This window comes from Capsicum annuum, chromosome 7 (assembly GCF_002878395.1).
Source record: "Capsicum annuum cultivar UCD-10X-F1 chromosome 7, UCD10Xv1.1, whole genome shotgun sequence".
Taxonomy (NCBI): domain Eukaryota; kingdom Viridiplantae; phylum Streptophyta; class Magnoliopsida; order Solanales; family Solanaceae; genus Capsicum; species Capsicum annuum.
This window is the reverse complement of record NC_061117.1, coordinates 65232980-65255946: the sequence shown is the minus strand read 5'-3', so window position 1 is coordinate 65255946 and position 22967 is coordinate 65232980.

Genomic DNA, 22967 nt, shown 5'->3' with positions numbered 1-22967 from the left:
TTAGGTTGGAAATGGTGGTGGACTGCAAAATGGATGAAAAATATCTAAAAAATGGAATTACAGGTAGGACTACGATTTCTATAGTCACCTTATGACTCGTAGCCAAAATTGTAGTGCTAACAGTGGTAAGATCTGAGCTGAAACAGTTAAGTATAAATTTACCACGACTCATAAGGAGTGACTATGAGTCATAGTGTGCAACTATAGTGTGAACGAAGGCCAAACCTAAGTAAAGGAGATAAGTAAGGACTAACCACAACTCGTAAGGAGTGACTATAAGTTGTACTGAAAATAGTTTGTAAAGCCTTGTGGATTGATGGTTTAGTAGTGACGATTAAAGACCGTAATGACTGACTATGACTCATGGTGAGGATTTGTAATGATAACTGACTCGGGAGTTCTATAAAAGGAAAATCCACTAGAGTGATTACGATTAGTATCATCCAACTTGTAAGGTTGCTCTTGATTCGTAACTACTGAAGCTTAAAGAGATCTATGACAATAGGAAATTAGTCGTAACTAGACCTAACGACTCTTTGTGAGAAACGTGACCACTGCCGACCTAGTTTTTCTATTTTGTTTTAATTTCTCTTTCTGTGTTATTTTGAGATACAATAAATACCCAAGGGTTAGTCCTTTATTATCTTACATACTTTTGATATATTTTCACATACCTTGAATTTTTGATACTCGATATTTTTTTAGGTTTTTAGTTTAATAATCAATTGAAGATTTTGGATTTTATTCTTATCATTCTTGTGTAATTCATTCTTTGTCTTCTTCATTGATTTTCATGGATTGTTGCATAACCATGAGCGGCTAAATTCTTTAGCTAGGGTTCTAGGAACCTTGGTGGATTAACAACGTAGCAAAAGTGGAGAGTCATCTAGATTTCTACCATTATATGTATTGTAATGTCTTAGTATTAATTATCTTCTAAGCTACTACAAAAGCTTGAGAATTTCCTGTATTTGTGATCATCCTTACAAGGTAGTTTGAGTTGGGAAAAGGGGATTACGATAGTGATTTGAGGCTATCAACCCTCATCTAATCAACTTTAGACCCAAAAGGTGATAGTCGTATTGGGGTCATGCACTAGGGTCAAAGACAAGGGATAGAAAGGCGACACCCTAAATTTACAAGGTAAAGGGTGAGATTTATTAACACATTCATAAGACGATTGATAATACATAGATTTTAAGACTTTTCATGAAGATTAGTAGGATAGGTGAATTAAATACGAGAATCTTATGGAGTTCAAAGTTGGGGGAACAATCCTAGTGTTCGTCTTCTATTTTTTACATCCTAAAGCACTCAAGTTTGATTATGTGTTATTGTAACTTTCAAAATCCCCTTATTTACTTTTTCACACTGCCCATGATTTCATCAAGTTTGAGATATAATTCCATGCATTCCTTGTAGGTTTGACCCCAACCTGGTTTTGGTTACTATATTTGACATCGACCACAACCTGCTTCTTTAGAGGCTAGTTTTTGGGTGACATCTCTTAGATTTTTGAATAATTCTCGTATATATATGTAGTCTAGAACATACCTAGAGTGTATTCAAGGAAAAATCCTAGGAAATCTTGGTTTGTAGAATAACCCGAGGTTATTTTTACCCGTCACATAGTCGAAGACCCACCTTAACAATGTTTCCTAGGTAACCCCTTTGAGATTTTTGACCATTTTTATTTCTTCTTGTAATGATAACCACTCTAAAACACCTAAACCCTTTTGAAAATCCTCCTTTTGGCACCTAACCTACTCTAATGCATCGCACGATTTAATATAATAAAATATAGGCGAAAGCCTAGGTTTGGGGGTTGGGTACTTTGGAGAATAATGTAAGGGTGGTTCAAATTCCAAGTTTGGTGAAGAATGTGATATGCTAAGATGAATCAATAAAAGTGTATGTAAGGTTGTCAAATCATGTGCTTAAGAGATAAGAGATATGTTTGATGATAACATTGAATAGCCCAACCTATAGAACTTGAAGAGAAATTAGACAAATGATGGGCTACTAAGAGTTTAAAGTTAAAAAATCTAATGAGAAACTAAAGAAGTGAAGAAAGAAAATAATGGGTTGGATTAGTTTGGTAAATTCTAATCTAAAGGTTAAGATAAGCAAAGGAAGTTATTTAAAGGTGAATTAGGTGGATAATTTAAAATTTTGGGGTAGAAGGGGATGAGTGATTGTGTAGAAAGAGGTATATTAGTAATTTGATCCACATTTTCCTTCCTGCACCTTAAAAATGCATCTGGACCCGAAAGATCTTGGTGATTCCAAACTAGGTAAGTCTACATTAGTGGTGAAAAACACAAAGGAGAAGCCTATGGTTCTACTCATTGTACTTGAACTTTTTTGTGTGAATGAGTGCAAATTCTGTCATTATTTGATCTCCCTTTAAGGATTAAAATGTCTTATTAGTGTGGAGCTAAATCTTGCATGTGAGCGACACCGATACTTTGGGGTAGAGGGTGAAGTCTTACTCCCAATTTGGATAAATGGGAGAGATAAGTTGCATTGTAAAGATTGAGATGATTTTTGAAGATTTTGTGTCACCTCTTGATATTCTTTGTTGATTTAAAAGGTTCATCTGATACAAATTTAAATCCCAACTTGATAGATATATGCTTATTGAAAATTTTTTGCCTTACTCTTTGCCATGACATCTTTGAGAAGTCTTTTTAAAGCTTTGTTAGCTTAGATATCTAGCACAACTTTATTTTGGGTGGTTTTGAGTCATAAATACCCTATCTCATTAGATTATTATTGGGTGCTTGAGGACAAGGAATAGTTCAAGTTTGGGGGTTGATAAGTCGTCAACTTGACGTCTTGTTAGCACCTTTTAAGCATAATTATCATGATTTTCCATTGATTTGGTGTTAATCTCATGTATAATGCTCATTTGTGCAGGTAAAGGTTGAAAATAATGATGATAAATCCATTCAAGTCAATGGGAGGTCAAATATGAAAGAAAAAGAGCCCTAAAGATTAGATGAATACATCGGGATCCACCCACGCTAACGGGTGGAAAAAATGGCTAAAACTGCCCCATCAGCACCCAGGGTGCACCAAATCTACTCTAGATCTACTCAAGTAGATCAATATTGTAGTGACATTTTTGTAAATTTGGGCAAACGTAAATTTGAGGCTAAATTGGGGCTTTTCATCTCATTTCCACCATCATTAAATGTTATTGTAATACTCTTGAGCTAAGAACATATTAGAGTGACTTTCAAGTGATGAATTAGTGATTTCTATTGAATAATTGTTAAAATTAAAGCTTGGATTTTGCATTGTTTTTTGTTTTCTATGGATAAATTTAATGGAAATTTGGATATATCTTTACTTTCTCTCTCTATGAATAGTTAATTATTCATCTTGGGGTTATGCTTGAATAGGTTGTGATTAGTGCATGAGTTTTGTATATTTGTCTTTCTAATTAGCTAAAGGAAACGTATTTTGCATTTATTCTATGTTTTAACTAAGAATTAGGGGTTGCAAACCCCAATTACCTTAGAATCCATAGCATCATTGATAAAGGGGATATGGATAAGGAATGAATGTAAACAATAACTTGAATTAGTTCATTTAATAGCATTTTTTATATATTAGGATGTTAATTGAGGTCATATATTGGTGAAATTATTATACTTATGAGGTGTTCGACAAAACCCATTTGTGATATTTAAACATGGGCTATATGGGCCCCTGTTCTCACCCCCTAGTTAGGACCTAGTATGTGTAGTAGTACGAACTAGAGAATAATCATATATATGCATGGGTGACTCAAAACACTCAATTATATACTAAGGTGACTTAAGCACTCAGTCATGTAATGTGATACCGGGTATTCGAACCTCCCAATCATATAGTAAGGGGGATTCAAACCTCCCTAGTCATAGGAAAGGGGATTAGAACCCTAGGCTATTTAGATCCCCGCGCTGACAAATTCAATTTCCAGTGTTGGTCCCTTAGGACCGCCACTTTCACAGCCCAGCTACACAACTCTCTTTTAAGCCCAATTAAATATTTAGCACACATTCCTAATTAAGTGAACCAATTGTGAATTAAGGCATCCAATTGGTATCTTCGTACCAACATCACTAGCAAGTTCATTATCATGCCATGTCAACTACTTATCCTACTAGGACTCTAAACCCTCAGCCAAAAGAACTTCAAAGTAATTAGTCATGTTGGGACTCAAACCTAATTAATCAATTGGGACTCAAAACCAATTTAATCAATTGAGACTCAAACCTATTTGATCAATTGGGACTCAAACCCATTTATGTTTCAATAGGCCTCTTATGCCATGAAAATAGTTCAAACATTGTTTAATATGCATACTTTTCACATTCAAAACAAATTTCACAATATTAGGCTGAAGTTGTTACCAATTCAATTGTCAATATTCACAAAATTAGGGGAAATCACAATGCCCTAGTTTCTTAGCCATACTTATGCACCCCACAAGTTCAAAACCATTAATAAAGTATAAAAAATGCATAATAATTAATGAGAAACAATCTAAGAACCAACCATATCAAAACCCTCAATCCATCTTAAAACTCGCATTCAATTTCATAATATTAATAATTTAAATATCTTGCTTTAAGGAAAATAAGTTTGAGGGTAGATTCATATGTCTGAAATATCATGAATTATGGATAAGAAACCTTGAATTGACCCCTAGATGCTCAACATTAACGAAACCCTAGGAAAACCTATGTCCCTCATTCCAACCATTTAAATAATGTATTAATTCAATCTCAAAACATCAATTTAGAGCATGAATAATCAATTCAAAACATGGGACAAGTAATTCAATCATTAACAATCAAAATCCCTCAACCCAATTTTAAAACCTTCAATTTAAATCATATGAAATACATTCAATTAATGCCACACTATAAAATTAAAATTTAGGGAAGTGAAACACTCCTGAAACACACAAGAATTTCAAGTCAATTTGAAGTTTGGAGTCTAGAGTAGTGATTTCATGAAAAACCCTTAAGCTTTCTTGGTTTAGGTGTTAGAGAAAAGAATAAGAGTGTTTGATCTGTTTAACTTAAGGGTAAAAGGTTAATTTTATGTTTATAAGTCACTGAAAGGATGAAAAGACACAAAACCCCTCACCCCAAGTGAAAAACAAAAATTGGAAGAAATTAACCCATCAGCATGGCACAACATTATCGTGGAGGGTAGCCTCCGTGCCGTGCAAATATCATAGAGGCTAACCTCTATGGCATGCTAATATCGTGGACCCTTACTACCTCAGGGTCCCAAAATAACCACAAACCCCTTTCAAAAATTCCAAAACTTTCCCAAAATACCCCTTTAACATGCCTAAACCCAATTTAAGTCAAAAAATGATATTACGGAAACGTGAAGGTCAAAAGTAAAATGATTGAAATTTTAAGGGATCTTACATTATCCCCCCTTAGGATTATTCATCCCCAAATGATGAGTTAGAACACTTTTATCACGATGATAGTGAAAACACACAAGAATTAAATGACAAACTCAAAAAGTAACAAGAGGAAAATAAAATTCATGCCATAAGCACTTTATCCAACCCGGGAAACAAGAATGGGTACTTGGCTTTCATATTTTCCTCAGTTTCCCATTTAGCCTCTTTTACCTTTTGATTTCTCCAAAGTACTTTTACCGAAGCCATATCCCTGTTCCTCATCCTACGAACTTTCCTATAAAATATTTCAATCAAGACTTTCTCATATGATAAGGAATCCATAACATCAACATCCTCAGCAAACACTTTCAAGGAAAGATCACCTACACACTTTTTTAGCATGGACACATGAAACACGGGATGAATGGAACCCAAAATCCCAGGCAAATCCAACTCATAAGCAACATTCCTAATTCTCCTCAAAATCTTATATGAACCAACGTAATAAAGACTGAGCCTCCCCTTCTTCCCATACCTCATGACTCATTTCAAAGGAGGCATATTCAAGAATACCAAATCATTTCCTTCAAACTCCAATTCTCTTCACCTCTAATCTGTATAAGACTTTAGGTGACGTTGTCCATGGCTTATGAACTAAGTCAAGATCAAATATCTCTGTCTCACCAACCTCAAACAATCTAAATGAAGACGTACATCTCCTACAGTAAAGAGCCTCAAATGGAGCCATTTTGAATGCTAGAATGATAACTGTTGTTGTACGAAAACTCAATAAGAGGTAAATAGTCAATCAAGAAACCATTAAAATAAACCACATAGGCCCTTTGTATATCTTTCAAAGTATAAATAGTATGCTTGCCTTGTCCATCTGTTTGAGAGTGGAAAGTGGTGCTAAGGTTCACCTATGTACCCAAATCATTTTGAAATGAATGCCATAAGTGAGAAGAAAATTGCGTACCTTGGTCTGAAATGACGGTCACTGGTGCACCATGCAGCTTCATAATATCTTGAATGAACAACCTAGCATAGTCCTCTTCTAAGTAGTTTAGTCGTCATAGTTAAGAAGTGAGCAGACTTAGTCATCCTATCCACAATGAACCAAATAAAATCATAATGATTCTGAGACCGCGGCAGACCCATAATGAAATACATATTTATTATCTCACATTTCCACATGGGCAAATCTATCTCTTGAGATATGCCACTAGGCTTTAAATGCTTAACCATAACTTGCTGACAAACCATACACTTAGTAACAAAATTTTCCATATCTTTCTTTATGTTGTTCCACAAGTAGATTTCTTTTAAGTCATGGTACATCTTAGTTAAACCCAGATGATCTATATATTTTGACTCATGAGCCTCAGTCAAGATCCTTTCTCGTAACCCATCAACATTAAGAACAAATAACCTACCTTCATACCTCAAAATACCATCTCCCTCAATCTCAAAAGACATAATCTTTTGTTGACCCACATCAGGAACAAACAACCTACCTAGGTACCTCAGAATGCCAGAGTCTATTTCTCCTACATCTCAGCTCCAAGAGATGACTTAACCACTTCTTGAATAATAACTCCCCCATCCTCAGAGTCCAAAAGACAAACTCCTAAGTTAGCCAATCTACAAATATCCTTCACTAATCCTCTTTTCTCTTTATCAACATGGGATAAGATCCTCATAGACAACCTTCTAAGAGCATTAACTATAATATTAGCTTTACTTGGATAGTAGTAAAGGCTCATGTCATAATCCTTAAATAATTTAAGCCACCTCTTTTGCCTGAGGTTAAACTCTTTCTACATAAATGCATACTGTAAGCTCTTCTGAGCCGAATATATATCCACATGTACCCATGCAGATAATGGTTCTAAATCTTAAAATAAAAAACCAGAGCCACTAACTCTAGATCATGAGTCAGATATTTCTTTTCATAAAACTTAAGCTGCCTAGAAGCATAAGCCATAACCCTTCTATATTGCATTAAGACACAACCCAGTCCTACATGAGATGCATCACAATGTACCACGAAAGTCAATTTATCCTTTAACTTCTCAAAACTACCCTCACAAGTGTCGGACTATAAGAACTTTAACTTTCTGAGTCAACCTTGTCAACGGAGCAACAATAGAAGAAAAACACTCCAAAAACCTCCTATAATATCCAGCTAAATCCAAGAAGCTCCTAATGTCAGTTGGATTCATAGGTCTAAGCTATATCTTAACCGCCTTAACTTTCTATGGATCCACCTTGATCCCCTCACTAGAAATAACATACCAAAGAAAAGTCACAACAGTCATCCAAAACTCACACTTAGAAAATTCAGCATACAACTACTGGTCCTTAAGGGTATGCAATACATTTCAGAGGTGATTGGTATGATTCTCCTTACTCTTAGAGTATACCAAGATATCAGCAATGAAGACTAAAACAAACAAATCCAAAAACTACCTGAAAACCTAATTCATAAGATCCATGAATGCAACTGGAGCATTAGTCAACCCAAATGACATCATCAAAAACTCATAGTGACCATACCGGGTTTGAAAATCAGTCTTGGGAATGTAAACCTCCAAAATTTTCAACTAATGATAGCACAAATAGAGATTAATCTTAGAGAAGTATTTAGCACCCTGAAGCTAGTCAAAAAGGTCATCAATCCTTGGAAGAGGGTACTTATTCTTGACTGTCACCTTATTCAGCTAATAGTAGTCTCTACACATTCGAAGAGACCCATCCTTCTTTTACATGAAAAGCACAAAAGCACCCCACATAGAAACACAAGGATGGATAAACCCTTTATTAAGAAGATATTTCAATTGCTCCTTTAGCTCCTTTTATTTAACTAAAGCCATTTTATAAGAAGGAATATAAATAGGATGTGTATTTGATAGAAAAATAATCCCAAAATCTTATCCCTATTAGTAGGAATTCTAGGAAGACCATTGGAAAACACTTCAGGAAACTCACTAAATATGGATAGTACAAAGAAGGACCTTCAGAATTTGAATTGTTAACTAAAACTAGATGATACAGACACCATTTTGAACTCTATTTCTGAGCTCTAATATAAGATATGAACTACCCTTTGGGTACTAAAGTACTTTACTTCTATTTGAATACCGGTTCATTAGAAAAGTGAAAACTAACCTTTTGAGTCCTACAATCTAGAGAAGAATTGCACGAATGAAGCCAATCCATCCCCAAGAAAACATTGAAATCTAGCATATCCTACTCTATCAAATCCATAAATGTCTCCCATGAAAAATGGACGCCACATAAACCCTACTAATTTTCTAGCAACTATAGAGTCACCCGACAGAATAGACACAAAAAAGGGGTTGAAAATACTTTTAGGACAAAAACCAAAATGCACAGCTACAAAAGGGATTACATAAGAAAAGGTAGAACCCAGATCAAACAAGCAATAAACATCACCAAAAAAGAGTTATAACATACTAGTGAAAATATCTGGAGATGCTTCAGATTCTTGGATATATCAAGTGTATAGAGGCTATTTCAACCAGTGCTGGTACCAGAAGTAGTGTACTTTGGCATAGGATCTAAAGATATAGCGACTAAATCTTTATTAACCCTAGTGGATACCTTGACTAAACGATAATCTCGCTACATGTTACCAAGCTTACCATAATTATAACGCTAATTTCTCCCCTCCTCACAATACAATGGTAAAGATGCCCACAAAAATAACAAGGAGGATAATGTGGTGCTGATTGAGCTCCACTAGCCTAAGATTGGGCATCCTGTGCCTTTCGAAGGCTTAGGATTGGGAGAACTTGTAGACAAATAAGATGTTCCCTAGTTCTTCTTCTTGGTAAACTATCTACCATCTTTCTCACTATTCTGCCGACCCCCACCCTACTCTGAATACCTAAACTTCTTATTTTTCCCCCTCCTATCTCTGCATATTTCTTTTTATCATCCTATACCTATTGTATATAAACCATAAGTCTAGATGTGTCCATATCATTATTAAAAATTATAGCCTTACACTCCAATACCAAGTCACGGGCAACCCAGAAGCAAACTTTCTTATCTTTAATCTCATGTTAGATACCAACCCTGCAGCATAATGAGATAACTATTAAAATTTCAAAGAATATTTTTCACAATCGCCTAATACTACTTCAAATTATCAAACTCCTTAGCCTTATATTCCCTCAACTCCTGAGGAAAAAAGTGATCAAGAAAGACACCTAAAAACTCATCCCATACCGCTTGTTCAATATTATCACCCATCATAACTTTCCACTCCTCATACCACTGATAAGTTATATCTTTTAACTGATAAGCAATAAACTCCACAACCTCTACATTAGTAGCATACATTACCCTAAATATTTTCTCCAACTCATCAATGAACCCCTACGAATCTTCTTCAACCTTAAAACCTGTAAAGTTTGGGTGATTCAACCTTATAAATTGGAAAACCCGAGTAATCTCAGATGAAAGAGAAACAGAACAAACATTAATTTGACTGATGATATTAAAACATCACCAACTAAGTAAGCAAATGAATAGACCAGCAGTACTCCGCATTAGAAATGTCTACTTTTGGTGGCTGATTATAATTATCACCACTTCGAAAAGCTCAGGGAAGACTAATGGGTAAAAGTGGAACTCCACATGGAGTAGCCCAATCAAAAATAGGGACCCTAGACCAGTTCTGCACTTCATACACAAGGAATATCCCCTCCACATTGTCCTTGAGTAGGGCCAAGTTCCCAGCAGAGTTTTTACAAACATGAAATCTTTGGGGAGGCATGATAAAAAACATGAGCAAATAGGGAGTTATGGAAATTCATGATACCAATCTCTATAGCTCAAAATAGAACACAAAAAAGGGAAACATTCTTAAATGTCTTTTAGGCTCCTTCTTATAAGTGTGGTGCGCTACACACTCATAAAAAGAACTTTACTCGACATGATTTTGTGGACATCCAATGACTCTAAACCATGCTCTGATACCAAGCTTATGATGACCCAACCCCAGGCTTGGCCGTGACTAGTATCTTAAGCCCACCATGGACTAGACACCACCCCCTTAGCCTAACCTCACGAGCACAATAATAATAAATACAAATAAAGCGAAAGAAAATTAAGGAAGTAATGAAGTAAAAATAGATAACTCAAATAAAATCAAAGAGTTAATCAATAACCAACCCACATTTATCCATAATATCCTCTAAAACCATAATCGTAACTGAGTCAAAACATGCCCCCAACTATGATAAAAAGAATCCAAAAGTACTAAGAAAATAAAGAGAGACTAATAAAATGATAAGTCCTTTTTAAGGATGGATTCTTTTCACTTCACAACAACTTAACAAATGTGCTAATCCACCTAACATTGCATACGAGTAACAAAAAATTCTTCGGACCCTACATCATGAAATGATGTAACGTCCTAGGATGGTTAGTGGGATAAGCACTTGCATATAACTCATGGAAAGTGATAAAATAATGTCATGTCAAAAATCATTCAAAACCACATCCACACAGTTATATATACATATATAGGATGTTGAGATAGGGAAAAGGTCATGAACAAGATAGTTTAAACCTTTGCCCTGGACTATGTAGCTCAATCTATTCTAAAGGCACCCATGGGCTATATGGGTTCAGCTCTACCTACTGAAAGTGCCCCAGTAAGTGTTAGCCGTACGAACCATGGAAAGAAAAGCCACCATGGGCAATAACCATACAAAATATATACATATCAAGTGTGTATCAAGCACACAATCATATAGATCCCTAACGCTGGCAAATGTGATTTTCAGTAGTTGTCCCCTCGGGACTTATACGTTCACAGTGAGCTATACAATTCCCTTTAAGTCTAAACTAAAATAACTTTACACATAATTCTAACCATTAACCTAGGAGTCATTAATTAAGGAATTTATCACTTAGTATTATCATATCAATATGCTTGCAGGCTAATATAATTATTCCAAACTAATTCACACAACCATATTAGACTCCCAAGTTCTATTAATATAAAAACAATGGCCACTAAGGCCATCCAAATCCATTTCTTATATCTATTTAGCCACTAAGGCAATACATTGAGTTCAAAAATAAGTTAAACCATGCAATTTTCTAGTATTAAAATCAAATTCACAATGTGGGTTATGGTTCATACAATCCAAGCCAAAAGTTACCGAATTTGCAAAAAGTCATGTCCCCTATTCCAACCATTTAAATAATGTACCAATTCAGTCCCCAAAACATTAATTTAAAGCATGAATAATCTATTAAAAACATGGAACAAGTAATTCAATTGTAACAACCAAAACCCTCAACCTAATTTCAAAATCCACAATTTAAATTACATAAAATCCATTCAATTAGTGCTACAATGTAAAATTAAAGTATAGGGAAGAGAAACATGCTTGAACATCCAAGCATTTGAAGTCAGTTTAAAGTTTGGAGCCTGGAGTAGTGATTTCTTGAAAAACCCTTAAGCTTTCTTAATTTAGGTGTTAGAGAAGAAAATAAGAGTGTTTGATTTTTTAATTGAAGGGGAAAAGGTCAATTTTATGTTTGTAAGTTGTGGAAAGGGTGAAATGACCAAAAGCTCCTCACCCAAGTTAAAAAAGGCAAATCTGGATGAAATTCACCCATCAGCATGGCACAACATTTATCGCGGAGGGTAGCCTCTGTGTTACGCCAATATCATAGAGCCTAACCTATATGGCACGCCAATATCGCAGACCCTCACTACCTCAGTGTCTCAATATAATCTTGAACCCCTTTCAAAAATTTCAAAACTTTTCGGAAGATCCTCTTTAACATCCCTTAATATAATTTAAGGTGATCAAAATTTGAAGGAGTCTTATAGGCAGAACTCTATTTATAGCAAACATAATTTACAAAAGTGTGATGTGAAAGTTCCTTAACTGGGACCAAGTCCCAAGTTATTGCCTCAGGCCACTGCAGTGGTAACAACTTCATCCCTTGCTACTTCTATTACCACCCTAGATATTTATGCATTATAATATCGTGTGGTGTTGTAGGTATTATAAATGACACATTGCATAGATTTATTACAAATCATATATCATATGATATAGTAGTCATAAATTATGCATAGATTTTAGTGGTCTGGTAGCATAGTAGGTTGGGTGGCTATGCTATCCTAATGGGAGATTACATTATCTTTGAAATTGTGGTGTATGCCAAATTATATGAATCACTCTAAAAACTGTTCTCTTCATCAATAACCATTTAGGTACGAATGATGGGCAAATTTGTATCTAATCTGCTGATCCAAAATATAGCAATGTTGAAAATTTTTCAAAGAACTCTTGTTTAAAATTGGGCCCTATCATATTTGGGTCGAGAATCCAAAAGATAATGGGATAGTGTCACAACTAGATTTATGAGTCATGATGGCACCTACTAAGTCCCACCAATAGGTATGCCAAACCATAACCCAGAGCTAACGTAATGGGTTAATTTGGAAGGAAATGCCCAACATAGGCCAAATTTCAAGATCACAACATGGAAATAGATAAGTGTTCTAAATAGGTAACATAAACAAAACATGATACCAATCCTATGACTTGGTAGAGTTAGTACAAGAGCATCTAATAGTATCAATACAACCCAAAAGACTTAGAATATAGTCAGTACATCTATCTCGATACAAAATACTAGATAATAATAAGATAGAAAAAAATAGAAGATTCGAGACTCAAAGAGCTTACCTTATTCTGAAATATCAACTTTGCATGAACAATGGTAAACGACGATAGCTAGTACTCAAATCTACACCAAAAAGGTATAGAAATATAGTATGAGTACCAAAACAATGGGTACTCCATAAGCATCATGGGACGAATGAGCTAAGTCATGATATAATTATGATAAAATAAGAGAAAACATAAACTAATTCAAGGTACAGAAATGAACCTAAATCATCTTCAACATCACTATACATAATATCTATTTAAAACAAAATAACAATATAGCATGAGATATCAATTTATGCCAATATTGTCTTGCAAACATACATAAGCAGTTAGGAATAATAATGTATCATAAAGCATCATCCCAAGCAAATATAACAACAAAATTTGATCCCACATGCCAATTGGTGCAGAAAAGTAAAGAACTCATTACAACCTCCCATACGACCGGAGAGTTCATCAAGAGAAAAATAACACAATCAACCAACTCAATAGTCAACTTTTATCATCATATGATCATTATTCCACAATTATCATCAATACACCATTTACCAATGTTATCTCATCTCTCCAATATTAGGCAAAGTACTCACATTCCGTAATATTATCATTATTTAACAATCTTAGCACCAGTATACACTAATCACTATTTACTAGTTAACTATCTCTTATTAACTAATCTATTTGACTACTAGTCATCAAATAACCTCTAATCATCATTCAACATCTATTTATTTAGCACATAGCCACTAACAACTATTCATGAGGAAAGTCATGATTACTAATGTAGCATTACTTATTTTCTAGCCCATATTTACCAATAAATCTCAATTATCAACTAGTCATTATTAGCCACTTATCAATATCAACTACTAATTATCAATCATACCTCTTTATAATATTTAACACTTACGGGTTAACCGACATCACTAATATTAACAACATACCCAAATTTCATATAAGTGAATATAAATAAATAATTGTCATACATAGGGCTAGCCAGACTCAAATCCGTAGATATACATGTGGATACATCAATATAATCATCCTCCATCCTTGTTGGGCATCAATATCATCATAATGTCCTTCGGCCTTACCGAGAATCATCACATCATCATAATATCCTCCGGTCTTGTCAAGTAACAATATATCATCATAAATCCTCTGGCTTTACTGGGTATTAACATGTCATCAAAATATCATCCAGCCTTCCTAGGTATCAACATGTCATCATAATATTCCCTAGCCTTGTGGGGTATTAGCATATCATCATAATCAGAATTGGTAGCTAAATAAATAGCATAAGCAATCAAATAAGAAAGCATCATAATTTTACACATAATGAATGACATAACTTCACATAATAATCAATAATCATTCTTTTACGGATAATTCATGGCACAATTGCTAATATCATCATTTGGAATATTTTCTAGCATAATCTCTTATCATGACCATAATCATAAGCAATATCATAACAACGACTCATTAATAGCCCATGAAAATGGTCTCTCATTAGCATAAAGATAGCTTATTAATAGTTTGAGAAATAGCTAATTGATAGCCTAATCTAAAACTTATTCATAGCATGGTACATACATGATTTATGGCTCAATCACATCATAATCAAGAGCTCTTTTAATAGTATGTTCGGTAACCCAAATGATAGCCAGAATAATAGCATAATCAATATCTCATCATAAGCATAACTAATAAATCACACATATGTCATAATTGTTAGGCATCACTAACAATGTTATTCATCATAACAAAGAAATACCTAGGTACCTTAATATTGCTCCATAAGGGTATTCTCTAGGCATATAAGAAGCGTGCAAAGGTTTCAAGATAACTAACATCAATCTTGATTTAAGGTGGGTCCATTTCTAAATCCCCGAAGTACATTCTAAAACAATTTTTTACACCAAACTAGGCTAGGGTATCTAAATCAATTCTTAGTTGTATAGTAAACCATGATTTTCCCTTAGGTAGAGATTCTACTCAAGCACTATGACCCAGTGCAATGGAACTAAGAAAAACTTCATTAGTATAATCAATTAAGTCCAAACTTATCGTAAGCATGAGTGAAGAGGTCACTCTCATCTAACTAGGTTAATCTAAGCATTCTCACATTACCCGTAAGCCATTAAGTCCAATTCACTAAGGTTCAAGGCAACAAACTAGTATTCCAATTCTATGGTCTTAGATGACTTAAATGTTTTAACTAATCCCAAATCATGCATTACAGCCATCCAACACCTAAAACCTATCCCTATATAACAAGATATCACAAAAATATTATGACATAGCTCAATCTAACAAGGGATAAACCTAGCCTACCTCATCATCGAAGAAAGCTTAATGAACCGCGAAAACCTTGCTTTCCCTTTTGATATATCTACTCAATATGGCAAGCTATCAAAATTGCATTTTACACATCAATATGATAACAATGATACCCATATTGCACCATTATACTTAGGGTACAAAAATAATACAAAAAACTCTAAGTGAGCAATGCCTCGGGATTTATTTGGAATTCAATATACCCAAATGAACTATGTAACCACACAAAATTCAATGTTTCAAAAGAAATTGAGAAGTTAGATTTTCCATCCTGGGTTGATTTGACATAATTTGGATCCCAGACACAAATTTCTAATTTTTTAATTTTTTGACTAATATGTCAAAATAAGCTCCGGTGCATCGGGATCATAACCAAAGTCCTTCCTAGCCAAAAATTGATATTCTAGAGCTAATGACCTAGTTAGTATTTGAATCCAAAATTGTCTTACTAAATTTTTTGCCTGGTGGCTAATTGTAACCAACAAAGACTTCAAATAGGGAATTGGCTCTAAAAACTAAACAAATTGCTTGGTAACTGAATTGTTAGACCTAATAAGATGTAAATGACTTGGGGAAGCAATGAAAAAGCTCCATAGTGAATATAAGAAAAAATATAAAAAATGATATGAAAAGTCATTACAATATCCACTACTAAAGGAACTTCCATCCCCAAAGGTTAAAGATTAGGATGTACCTGAAGTCTCGAATAGCTGAGGATACTAGGCTCGCACCCCACTCTCGATCTCCCAAGTAGCCTCCTCCATTGGGTAGTGTCTCCACTGAACCTTTGCTATAGGTATCTCTCCAGAGTGTAATCATCCCACATCACTAGACAAAATGAGCATCGGCTCCTATACCTAGGTCAAACACTCATCCAACTAGATTGAGTCCCGTCTAAGAATATGAGATGGACAGGAACATATCGCCACAACATAGAGACATGGAAAAATGGATGAACAATAGTAAAATACAGAGTTAAATCTAACTCATAGGCTACCTCACCAACTCCACGGAGAATCTCAAAAGATCTAATATATCTCAAACTGAGATTTCTCTTTCTTCCAATCCCATCATACCCTTCATGGGTGATACACGAAGGAATACACTATCACCAACTCCATCTCTAAGCCGCTCTTAACCTATCCTGAATCACCCTGACTCTATCCAAGAACTCTTGAAGAAAATTAGTACTGCGGGGCCTAATCTCTGAAGTCCTAAACCATCTAATCAAAGAAAGACATCTCCTACAATACAAATCCTCAAAATATGCTATCTCAATACTAGAATGATAGCTTTTGTTGTTTGTGAACTCTGACAAGGCTAAGTGCTACTCCCATTGACCTTTAAAATCTATAACACAGGCTCAGAGCATGCCTGCAAGAACCTAAATAGTCCGCATGGATTGGCGATCAGTCTGCAGATGAAAGGATGTACTCAAATCCACCAGAGAGTCCAACTCATATTGAAATGCTCTCTAAAATCTCAAAGTGCACAAAGAACCATGGTCTAAAATAATAGATATAGGAACCCTATGCAAATAGACTATCTCCTAAACATAGAAATGGGCTAATCTCTCTGTACTAAAAGTCATCTCAATAGGTATGAAATATGTTGACTTGGTCAAACGATCAACAATGACCTAAATACCAACTAAAACATGAGAAGTATGAGGCAACCCACTAAGAAATCCATAGCAATTCGTTCCCATTTCCACTTAGTAATAGGACGCCTTCTAGTTAAACCACATGGTCGCTGATGCTCAGACTTTACCTACTGACAACAAAGGCAATGAGCTATAAAGTTTTCCACATCTCTTTTTACACCACTTTACCAATAATGTTGTATCAAATCTTTACACATCTTGGCTATACTAGGGTGAATAGAATATCTTTATTTGTGAGCCTCATGCAAAATCTTTAAACTAAGTCTTCAATCTTAGGAACACAAATATAACCATCAAACCTCAAAACACCCTCGAAATTAATAGTGTGCCTCTCAGACTCGCCACTCAACACCTGATCACAAAGGAAGCAAAGCTTGATATCCGTATACTGATGATTGCAAGTCTGCTTAAAAAGTGAGGACCTGGCCTCCATAATAGCCATAATCCTCCTAGTATCTAAAATATCAAGGTGAACCATTAAGTTAGCTATGTACTAAATATCCCATGCTAATGGCCTTTGAGAAACTAAAGTATTAGCCAAACTACCCCTACTTGCTACCTTTCGACTTAAAGCATCTGCTACCATATTTTCTTCCCCGGATGATACAGGATGGAAATATCATAGTTCTTATGCAACTTCATTCATCTACGCTATCAAGCATTAAGATCCCTCCAGGTTATAAGATGCTGAAGGTTGTGATAATTGGTGAAATCTCGTAATGCACACCATAAATATTATGTATCCAATTCCTATGTGTGAAAACTACTACAGCCAACTCTAAATCATGAGTGGAGTATTTTTGCTCATGTACCTTAAGCTATCTAGAAGTATAGGCAATAACACAACCTGCTGTATTAATACACAACTTAGACAAACACCAGAAGGATCATAAAACATGGTGAATCCCTCACCCTTAATATGAAGAGCTAAAATAGGAGTGTCATAACCTAAACTAGGGCCTATCTATGATGAGTATCCCAAGTCTATCGAGGACCAAAGACTACCCCCTTTTCTTTGTCAACTAGAACACAATATATTGTAAAAATAGTAGAACCAAGTAGTTTACATAAGTAAGATAAGTAAATAGAACAAATGAAAATAGGAATCCAGCATAATCCCAATCCACGGTAATCCATAAGCCTCTATACTGAACTAAATTCAATCTATGTCGGGACATGCCCCCAATAATAGGCAAAACTAAACCAAAGAAAATATATGACATAAGGAAATCAAATAATAAAATAAGGTCTTTTTAAATATGGAATCTCATCACTTCAAGTTGACTCATAAACTTATCCAATGATACCTTATCACTGTATAGGAAAAGCAAAAGTATTTTTGGGGCCTGCATTGCATAAGGATACAACGTCCTAAAATAGTTAGCGGATTGAGCGCTAGCATGTAACTTAGGAATAAAGGATAACATAATGCCATGATCAACAGTTAAAAATCATTCAAATCCAATACACATAATCAATGCATGTATATATATATATATGTGTGTGTATGTGTATATATATATCATATATTGGGATAGGGAACAAGGCTTAATATGCACTTTAAAATTTTAGATTGGACTGTATAGCTCAACCATAATATAATAGTACCCACATACTATATGGACCCCAGGTCTCACCTCTTAGTTGGGCCTAAATATGTGTAGCTGCGCGAACTGGAGAATAATCTTATATATATAATCTTATATATATATACATGGGGGACTCAAACCTCCGAATCATATACTAAAGGTGACTTAAGCACTTGATCATGTAATGTAATATAGGAGACTCAAGCCTCCCAATCATAAAATAAGGGGGACTCAAATCACCCGGTCATAAGCAAGGGGACTTAAACCCTAGGCCATTTAGACCCCCGCATTGGCAATTATAGTTTCCAGTATTGGTCCTATGGACCTCCACATTTATGAACTAGCTACATACCCCTATTTTAAGCCCCATTAAAACATTTATAACACATTCACATTCATTAAACCATAATACATTTTGAGGAATACACTATTTGTATTATCATACCAACTACAATTACAAGGTAATATCAGCATGCCAATCCAATTATCACCATTTAGGAGAATTCACAACCCCCTTGGTTCAATTATACATTAGCTTGTGAATTACACAATCCTACATGTTTCAATTCAAAATCAATATGCTTTATTAGATTTTCACATTAAGCAATAACTCAAGAGTAGTTCAAGATGAATACTTTTCATATTCAAAAGCAATTTCACAATATGGGGTTTAGGTCATTCACTTCAGTGGTCAATAAAATTTTTGGGGAAATCACAATCTCCTAGTTTATTATACATACACCCCATAAGTTCAAAACCATGAACAGTAATATGTAAACCATGGGAAAACATTGTTCAAAAATAAGCATTCAAACCCTCAACCCATGTTCAAAAACCAAAATTAAAACCTTATGAATAACTATTTAAAATGCATGCTTTTATAAAATAATAGATAGGGAAGAGTGACATGCCTTAGATATACGAGAATTTGAAAGTTATTCAGAGCTTGTGACCCATAAGATAAGCGTACACTGAAATCCTTAAGTTTTCTTGGAGTTTTGACTTTGAGAGTGGAATTGGGGAATTTGATCTCTAAAACCAAAGTACATAGGCTATATTATGTTGAAGGGTCGTACATAGGTGAAAAGACCCAAAAGCCCCTCACCACAAGTGAAATAAAATAGGGACTGCATAATTTTTACCCAATAGTATGGCATACTGCCTATCATAGAGAGTAGTCTCCATGACACACTGCTTATCAAAGAGGCACCTGCCTCCGTGCCACGTATCCTGTCATGGATGGCTCCCTCTATGACATGGCAAAATCGCAGAGTCTTATTGCCTCAGGATTTAAAAATGACCTCAAACTTTATCAAAAAATTCCAAAATTCTTCTAAGACCCCATTATTATACCTAAACATAATTTAAGTCAAAAATAAAATATTTCAAACATGGGAAGACAAAAAATAAAATGCTTTAAATTTTGAGGGTGTTACATTATTGCCCCCTCCCCCCTTAGGATCATTCTTCCCCGAATAATGAGCTAGGATTCTTGTATCATGAGAAATTGTTAGAAAATATCAGAATAAATGATAAACCCCAAAAGTAATAAGAGAAAAGTAGAACTCATACATTAAGCAGCTTCATTTGACACGTGGAACATGATTGGGTATTTAGCCATCATATCCTCTTCAACTTCCCAAGTAGCTTCTTCTACCTTTTGGTTTCACCAAAGGACTTTTATTGAAGCTACACCTTTAGTCATCAATCTACGAACTTGTCTATCTAAAATCTCCACCAGGACCTCCTCGTATGATAAGGAATTTGAATACCAACACTCTCAATATACACCAACAAAGAAGGATCTCCCATGCATTTCTTCATCATAGACACATGAAACATAGTGTGAATAGAACCCAAACTCGCAGGCAATTCCATTTCATAGGCAACATTCCTCTCTTCAAAATCAAATACGGTAAAATACAATAGGGGTTGAGCTTCCCCTTCTTTCTAAATTGCATCACTCCCTTTATGGTAGATACCTTCAAGAATACCCAATCACTAACATCAAACTCCAACTACCTTTGCCTCACATCTTCATAAGCCTATTGGAAAATTTGGGTGGTTTTGAGCCTATCCTAATTGCTTTCACCCTCTCCATAGCTTGGTGAACCAGGTTAGGGTCAAACAACCTAGCCTCACCAACTTTAAACCATCCAATTCGAGAACGACATCTCCTACCATACAAAGCCTCAAATAAAGTCATCTAAATTGATAGTTGTTATTATATACAAACTATATGAGAGGAAAATAATCAACCTAATTAACACAAAAGTCAATCACACAAGACCTTAGAATATCCTCCAAAGTCTAAATAGTTCTCTCCGTTTTTCTATCTGTCTAAGGTTAGAAGGCAGTCTTAAGGTTCATGTTAGTCCTCAAACCTTTCTAAAATGAATACCAAAAGTGATATGAAAACTGCATACCTCTGTCTGAAATGATAGAAAAAGCGCACCATGTAATTTAACTATCTTCTCAAGGAATAGCTTAGCGTAGTCCTTATCAGAGAAGCTAGTCCTCATTGGCGAGAAGTGAGAAGACTTAGTCATCATATATATGATGACCCAAATTGAATCAATTGATTACGAGACCATCGAAGATTAGAAATGAAGTCCATATTAATCATCTTCCACTTCCAAACAGACAACTCAATCTTTTAAGACATACCACCGGGCCTCAAGTGCTGCATTTTCACTTGCTGAAAATATGCTCAATGATAGTTGTAATACTCATGTTATATATATATATATATATATATATATATATATATATATACCTATTTATAAATTGACATATATTATGAATTTTGAGTATCAAAGATATGCTCTTTTTTAACTTCTTCTCTATATTTATTTACTTTAGCCCTTTTGGGGCTTGTCATTTACAATAGCCCCTGTGGCGCTTGTTATTTATTTTATCCTTTATGGGGCTTGTCCTTTATTATTGATGATTTATTTGCCTATTATGATGATTTGATACCTGGTAAGGCCGGGGGATAATGTGATAATGTTAATACCTAGAAAGGTCAGAGGATGACGTGATGATATGAAAACTTAGAAAGGATGAAGAATGATACAATGATATTGATACTGGCAAGGTCAATTGTTGATTATTTGATGTGCCTATGTTTACATGTATCAGTTCAAGTCTGACTAGCCCTATGTATAACAATTGTATGCTCATATATATATACACTTGTTTATATCTAATGTGGAAAGGTTGATGACATTTGGATATCGATTGTATCCCACTAGTGTTAAATGCATTTAAAGTGGTTTATTCAATGATTAATGTCTAAGGATTAGTGATGGATATTATTTAGATGATTCATCAAGATTAGTTGGCAACTGGGAATCTAATTGTAAAATGAGGATGAACTTAATGGGTAATAATATTGATAACTAATGGTTAGTTAAGGAAGTGTACCGACCCAAATCACCCCTTGGGAATCTACACGGTGCCTAGGATCACAAGTGACCCCAAGCTAACCCTTTACTTGGCATAACACATAAATAACTGAATAAAATGCATAAATCCAGAGGAATAATGCAAAAGATAACTCTATTATGAATTTGCTCAATACAAAACTGGTGACAAGGTTACAACTCTACTTTTACATCAAACTGAAACTCAATACATCAACTTCTACTAACTATCTATGAAGCCTCTACTAGTACTGACCATGGATAGCTGGTTCATGACTCCCAACCACCCCAACTCAATACGACTGGATAAGGGAAAATACAACACTTTTCTGTTATATCACTGACTCATGGCCCTGAATCAAAAGGACCCATCACCTGATGACTGGAAGCTGCGAACTGATTGGACATTGTACATGCGCTATAATCTTGTACCTACATTATGAGACATTGTAGCACATACACGTATATATAAATCAGTACGTTGAGGATGTACTGAGTATGTGGGGGTGAATGCATAGGTATAAAATAGTCGATCTTCTTCAATCAAGCCATGCATGCAATATGGGATGACTCACATGGCTTGAACAAGTATAAAATGTAAAGCTCATAAATCATGTAGGATGAAGCATGAAGCACAAATCTCGTGAGTCATCATACTTTAACTTGAAATCACAAATCTCATCTTATTCTCAATACTCAAGGGATAAAGAAACTTTACACGATACTTTCAAATCATTCATATTTCATATGGAGGGTAAAACTTTGTCAATGCTCAAGATCTCATAACTCTTTTTG